The following is a 7,755-nucleotide window of genomic DNA, read 5'->3' on the forward strand; positions in this document are numbered from 1 at the left end:
TGGCCTGAAAATCTCAAATCTTACCGGCAGTACGTTTTTTGAGCTTCCCGATACGTTCACTCAAAGGCAGATGCCTGTGGGTACTAACCATCTTATCAGTGAAGCAGAGCTAGATAAGTGGCCTTACCTCAAAGGCATCAAAATCCCTCGACTAACTGCCAACGTGGACCTGTTAATTGGTACCAACGCCTCCAAGTTAATGGAACCATGGGAGGTGATTAACAGCCACGGAGACGGACCCTATGCTGTCAGAACCCTACTGGGGTGGGTAATTAATGGGCCAATACAAGGCAACGACCAGCATAATGGAGCCCCACAGTTTCTGTTAACCACACAATCGTTAACAGGTTGGAGGAACCGCTTATCAACCAGAGCATTGGCGGAACACATTCAGCCCAAACGTCCTATGAGTGGGCTCAAAGCTTCCGCATTGAAAAAGAGGAGCAAGAAAAGCTTTGCAGTGGGAGAAAAAAACTTGCTTTGGAAAAAGGAGAGGCAGGAGAGAACATGCTTTGGCCAAAAAGCAGGAAGAGCGAGAGCAAGCTCTGGCCAGAGAGAGAGCTTTAGAGCTAGAAAGACAAAGAGCCTTGGAGCAAGCACTTCTCCAGCAGCAACACGAGGAGAAGGAAAAAGAGAGAAATGGAAAAGGCAAGACTCAAAGTTTGGAGGCAGAAAGAAAAAAGGATCTGTACTCAAAGAGAAGATGGAGGCAGAGTCTATATCGCTGACCTTTTTTGGAAAAACTGGTTTTGCGAGTATTTATCGTTGCTACAAGAACAACAACCGTGGACAAATGAAAAAGGATGTTTCAGCACCAAGAGGAAGTTGGATCCTTGGAAGAATACTGGAAACCTTTCCTGATAGGAAAGGCCTTGTACATTCAGTTCGTCTGCAAACCAAAACGAGCATAATAGAAAGACCCGTAACAAAGATATGCCTTCTATGTGAAGGTATGGAGTAAAATAACTGCATTATTGCAAAAGGGAATATGAAAACCTAAAAAGGAGGGTTTGTTTTGGTATTATGGCTCTATTTTTATTTTATGTATTTTAATTGAATTGCTCTGTTCATCACGCCAGTAGCAATTAGGGGCTGGTGTGTTAGAGCCATTTATTTTTTCTGTCCGTCAAACTCATACGTCACTAAAGGGGTTGGCTCAAGGCCAAGTGCCAGTCTACTTAGGGAGGGGCTGGGATCCTGCTCAGGTGTTGCTGAGTGGAGGCGCAACCGTTTTTGACTGTGTCAGGCTATGATTTGTTTGCTCACGTTTATTTTCCATTCTTGTTACAAAGTGAGTATAATTTACATGACTGTCTGTTAATAAATATTTTGGTTAAACACGGAAATCATTCTGGACATCGATTATTAGCCGGCTGCACACGTCGGAACTAGCTTCATTTATATTCGGCAACCATGTAGCAGTAGAGTATAGGACTTTACCGCTACACTTGAGTTGAAGTTGTTCTCTTATTTTGGAAAACCTTGTTACATTGTTTAATGCATCCAGCGGGGCATCCCAACAAAATTAGGCATGTTAATAATGCCTGATAATGTGTTAATTCCACAACAGTACATATCGGTATCGGTTGATATCGGTATCGGTAATTAAGAGTTGGACAATATCGGAATATCGGATATCGGCAAAAAAGCCATTATTGGACATCTCTACTTTTAAATGTGCTTTGTTAGCCCCATAGTCATTGTACAAAACGTATGAATAAGCTAATTATTCTCTTAAAGCAATTAAAAATAAATGAATAAATATAAAATAGCTTGGTGGTTGCTCAAATTCCTATGCCTTCCCCCCCCCCCCCCCCCCACCCCCCCCCCCCCCCCCATTCTCAAATTGATGATGGTGGTACAGTGTAATTCTCTTATCTAACTGCGAGTGCCCTTTTTTAACATATTACAGTACATGTTACATATACACATACTGTACAGAGTACATACATGCATGCAGTAGATGCAGTACATACAAATATATTTTATCTTTTGTTTTACATATTGACACTCACTGTCCATACAGTCACTTCATATTTTCAAATGTAGGGCCTGTGCTAATATCTATGTGACAAGTGCTCAACTGTTGCACTCCATTCATGCAAAATATGCTACATAAATTAAATCTTATTTTTCCAGCAGTGTCATCAACATCACCTCACGTTATTGAAGAGGACAAAGACAATTAAAAAAAATATGTTTGTGGCTACATCCACCTCATCAAGGACTCTTGAGTCCACACTACTGATGCGAGAGAACAGGAAGTATGTTTAAATTATATTTACATTTTGTGTTTGCTTATTTTATTTGTTTTATTAACTATTTAAGAAACCATTTTCAATACAATATGTAAATATTTTATATTTTATTAATTATATTTACACATTTTTTATCATATTTTGCACACATACTGTATTTATAGTCATTCAAGTTAGGTACATTGTATGTTTTGTATTAATCTTAATTACACATTTGATAGAATGTATACATATTAATATACATTTGCTTTAATTACAAAAGTTCAGGGAAAACATTTGTGTGTGATGTGCTTCAATGGGTTTTAGTTTGGGGGGGACTCCAGGTACACCCTTTGCCTAGGGGCCCCAAATACCTTGAAGGTATACATCCAAACATTTAATACATTTAAACACAAATAATGCAACATAAGAAGTACCCGACACTTGTAAATACATTTGTACAGCAGATCCAGGCAGCGAGAGCAAGACTGTTATTTGCCCATTTGGCTGGGCAGGACAGGTTGGGAGGAAAAGAGCTTTAATGGTTAAGAAAAATGGAAATACATTAGTTGAGCTGACATTTTAGGGATAGTCACATGACTGTCAATGTTTCTTAAGCATTACAGTGTACACATTTTAACACATTTAAAGTGTTCTTACTTCTTATGTCACATCTTATAGACAGGAATTAGTTGGGCGGGGAGAATGAATTAAAAAAGAAAACCGTAAATTAGTATTTATATGGTATAATAATTTAAAAAATATAAAATAAATGTATGATTTTTTTAAAAAAGTGTTATTCCATCAGCTAGCCAGCAGGGGGAGCCCGCTGAACGTGCAATGAAGGTAAAAATGCTGACTTGTCAAGAGTTGTTTATTTCACTGTTGCTGCCGTAGAGGATGCTGGGAAATGCGCGTGTGTGTGCGCGCGGAGTTGTCACGTGGAGCCCTGGGGTGCACGAGCTTTCAAAATGCACGCTCACACACACACACACGCACACGCACACACACACACACCGCGGTGAAGTGAGATTGATTGCACGTCTTGGCTCAATTCACCAGTATGTGTGTGTGCGTGTGTGTGCGTGTGCGTGTGTGTGCGTGTGTGCGTGTAGTGTGCCTGTGCGTGTCCGTGGGTGTGCGTGTGCGCGCACGTGACGCACCATGCACCTCTTTAGCGTCGTGCGCGTGTCACGCTGTCCTGCAGGGTGCACGCCGAGTTGCGTTGCATAATTCCTGTTTGACGTCACTACAAGCAACCACAAGATCGTAAACACATGACGTCACTGAATAGAACACGAGCAACATTTCCAAACACAGTACTGTACTTTCGTCAGTACACTGAAATAGCGACATTACTGTGTACTTACGTCCTGGGAGTCTCCACTTTGACAGCGACAGGTGCAAGAACCAACTATAATGTCGATGTAGCGCAGTATCAGTGTTGGATTGATACTAGCGTGATGAATTCGATATTTTCTGTTTATTTTTCATGAATATGTGTGTAATGTTGTTCATATTGTTGATATTTATGTATTATTATACCATACTGTGTATATTACAGTATGTATGATGTATTATTCAAGGAACTTTATTGCCATAAGTTACAAAACAAGTTTTGGACACAGGAGGACTTTGAAGGATTTGATAAGGTCCAATAGCTATATATATATATATATATATATATATATATATATATATATATATATATATATATATATATATATATATATATATATATATATATATATATATATATATATATATATATGTCTGAATTAGATTATCCAAAAAATAGTGCTCGATACCGTGGTAGAGCGTAATATGTATGTGTGAGATGAAATAGTCTTGTGATTTTCTACCGCTTATTCGGATATATTTATATATATATATATATATATATATATATATATATATATATATATATATATATATATATATATATATATATATATATATATATTAGAAGTATTTCGTTTTATTACATACAATTGTTTGAGAAAAAAAAAAGTCAAAAAGTAAAAACTATTGGACCTTATCAAATCCTTCAAATTCCTCTTATATGTTTGTATTTTTTAGAGACTTATCATACTCTAAAAATGTTGGTCTTACTTAAAAATGCACGCATTTAGTTGTATTCAGTGTTTAAAAAAATATTATACGGAAATACATTTTAAAATAGTTGGCTTTCATGGCTCCCTCAGCCAAAAAGGTTATATATATGTATATATATATATATATAATATATATATATATATATATATATATATATATATATATATATATATATATATATATATATATATATATATATATATATATATATATATATACACAGGGCAAATTATATCCATGATGTCGTTAGTTTTGTGGTCTAAGCCACACCTCTTTCTTTGTAAGGGTACATTTATTCAATAATTATTTTCCCTAGCAATAAAGTGATGAAACTATACATGACCAAAATATGAGGTTAAATTACATTTCTGGTTAAAAAGTATTCAGTTCAATCACGATTGTTCAAGAAGGTCGTCAGTAATGCAGGAGTTTGACTTACAGAACATAATACATACCACAAGTTGTCATTATGAAAGGTGTGAGTCATGTTCTCAGAGCTGATTTTCATATTGAAGCTTTGTCAACGAGCACTCGCATGCTGTGCCTGCAGCCAGCAGTGACTTCTTGCTTCTCTCACATGATTGAACTGTTAGTAAGGAATGTTTTCAACTTACAAGAGGTAAAACATTGCAATACAGTATATCCAAAAACAGTTTTTGTTATCAAATGCTTTGATGTCAGTGGGAATGTAACTTGCATATTTGTACAAGTCCTGTTTTTAAAATGTAAATAACCCACGGCTAGTAACCGTGCCAAGGTGGATCCAGAGCTTGAGGACTGTTTGGGAACACGTTGTCTTCCCAATGAAATACGTAAATTCACAAAGACGAAAGCAGTATGCCGCCGTGGGGCTACAAGCACATTTCATCCTTTAAATTCCCTTGGAAAATGAATGGAACGTTTATAACGAGTTCCACATTTCACAACTGATTCAAAACATTCCAACATAAAAATATAAATTTATGTTTCCCTTTGATATTTTACATTCTTAGAGTTTTTGTTGTATGTTTTGACTACAATTATAATAAATGTTTCGTACATGCGTAAATGTTTCATTCATTTAACTTATTTTATTCTATTTATTTAATAATGTTTACTAATTCTCATTGTATTTAACATTGTATTCACGTTAATTATTTAATCAATTATTTTTTCTCTCCTTATTAAAAATAATTGTATTTTCTATTTTTATAGATTTTTGTACTCATTTCAATGATTTTAGTCACTTATCCATTTCATTTTCAACACATTTTCCTTCATTTTTCTTAGTCACTCTACAAGCTAAATGTTGTCAAATTTATTATGCTATCCTATTTAATTATCTTTACTTGGTTAATAATAATAATAATAATGGATTAGATTTTATATTGCGCTTTTCTATTATTAGATACTCAAAGTGCTCACAGAGGAGTGGGAACCCATCATTCATTCACACCTCGTGGTGGTAAGCTACATTTGTAGCCACAGCTGCCCTGGGGTAGACTGACGGAAGTGAGGCTGCCAGTTTGCACCTACGGCCCCTCCGACCACCACCTATCATTCATTCATCATTCATTCACCAGTGTGAGCGGCACTGGGGGCAAGGGTGACGAGTTCTGCCCAAGGACACAACGGCAGCGATTTTGGATGGTAAGAGGCGGGGAGCGAACCTGCAACCCTCAGGTTTCTGGCACGGTTGCTCTACCCACTACGCCACGCCGCCCCCTAATGTGTTCGATTATCAATTTAGTTTTGCAGTATTTTGTGCACAAGGGGTCATATTAAATAGACTGCTTCTTATTCTCCTTTTTGAACATGTTGAATTGTGTATGTCTATGATTGTTCTCATTCATCCAGGTCATTGTCATCTCACGGCATTCAATCGTTCGCAACTGCACTGTTTGGTTTGTCTTAGAAGACTTTTCACCTCTCATTCGAGTAGGCTTCATCAGTTCGTGCTCATAGACTTAATCAGATCTCGTCCAGGGCTATTTATACCAGGAGGGTGTGCCTGGGCAAGGATGGTTTTGCCCTACCGTAGTGGGAAAAACAACTGTTTTGATGCAAACAAGCAATCCTCCTGTCAAAGATAGCGACAGTTGTTGAAGTGTAATTTCCCCTCATAAGCATTGAGGTATTGTGTGGCAGAACGATCGCTACTACCAGTCCAAAATAGTCGGAATCCCCCACATTAGCATTCCATTCAGTTGTAAACAAATGTGACCAGAATGTTTCAAACTCCTGTTATTTGTTGGAGGCTAAATTGCAGAGTCTTTTAGGAATGGTTGAAAGGACAGTGTTGTATGTCGGAGACAAGTGGCGTCGCAGACCACCTCCTCTGTTCAGGGATGGTTTTTCGACCTCGACATAGATGGCTTCCCTCATTCCTCTTTCGTACCATTCGTCCTCCCTGTCCAGAATCTGTACATTTTTGTTCTCAAAGGAGTGCTGTTTCTACCTGAGGTGTAGGTGGACAGCCGAGTCTTGGCCTGAAGAGTTTTCCCGTCTATGCTGTGCCACATGTCGGCTTAGTGGGTGTTTTGTTTCCCCAATATATGAATCAGTGCATTCATCATTACACCAGATAGCATACACCAGATTGTTTTTGTGGGTGTGGGGTGTCCGGTCTTTAGGATGCACCAGTCTCTGTCTCAGGGTGTTCCAGCAATCTGTTCTGGGTTTAGTGTGGATCTATCCTGTAAGGTGTGATCACCTAGGAGACGTTGCCTCACTGTCTCTACTGCATCCTGGGTTGGAATACAAGTGAACAGGGAGGTGACGTCGAATGAATTATTTTTTGTCCAGTTTTAGACCTCTGATCTTCGCTACAAAGTCAATTGGGTATTGGACATGATGTGGAGTTTTGCCAACCAAAGGTGCTGAGATGTTGACCACATACTTAGCGATATTGTATGTCACAGAGTTAATGCTTCTGACAATGTGTCTGAGGGGAGCCCTACCTTTGTGTATTTTTGGAAAGCCATAAATACCAGGGATGATTTCTTGTGGGTATAAGAGGTAATGCAATGCCTGGTTGATGGCTTCTGACTTTAGAGTTTATAATTACTCGATTCTTCTCTTGTACCCACTTGTGGGGTCCCTTTTGAGGATGTCATGTGTTGGAATCTTTGAGAAGTGTAAGCAACTGGTTTTGTTGTCAGTTGTGTTGAGAAGGACTGTGCATCTCCCCTGGTCAGCTGGCAGGATCGTAATGTTTTCATCTTTGCCCAGTGATGTTACTGCCTTCCTCTCCTCCAAGGAGAGGTTTGGGGGTGAGGGCTTGGCATTAAAAAGAGCTGCTGTCACTTTCAGCCTGTTTCTGTTAAGTTGTTTTTCCTAATGGCTGATTCCGTGATCAAATCAACTGTAGGAACCCGATGTGGAGTCATGGCAAAGTTCAACTCTTTCGCCAATACATATTTTT

The 7,755-nt window shown here is 38.2% G+C and overlaps 1 protein-coding gene across 1 annotated transcript in view; it reads right to left on the reverse strand.

Annotated features, from left to right (window-relative positions):
* LOC133654044 (chloride intracellular channel protein 5-like) overlaps positions 1 to 3,624 on the reverse strand; it is a 50,971-nt gene extending 47,347 nt beyond the window's left edge. Inside the window, exon 1 of the mRNA XM_062053998.1 lies at positions 3,608 to 3,624. The gene's annotated coding sequence lies outside the window, so the exon portion shown is untranslated. The remainder of the gene's footprint in view (positions 1 to 3,607) is intronic.
* Positions 3,625 to 7,755: the final 4,131 nt, after the last annotated feature.

The sequence above is a fragment of the Entelurus aequoreus genome, linkage group LG07 (genome assembly GCF_033978785.1).
Source record: "Entelurus aequoreus isolate RoL-2023_Sb linkage group LG07, RoL_Eaeq_v1.1, whole genome shotgun sequence".
Lineage (NCBI taxonomy): Eukaryota > Metazoa > Chordata > Actinopteri > Syngnathiformes > Syngnathidae > Entelurus > Entelurus aequoreus.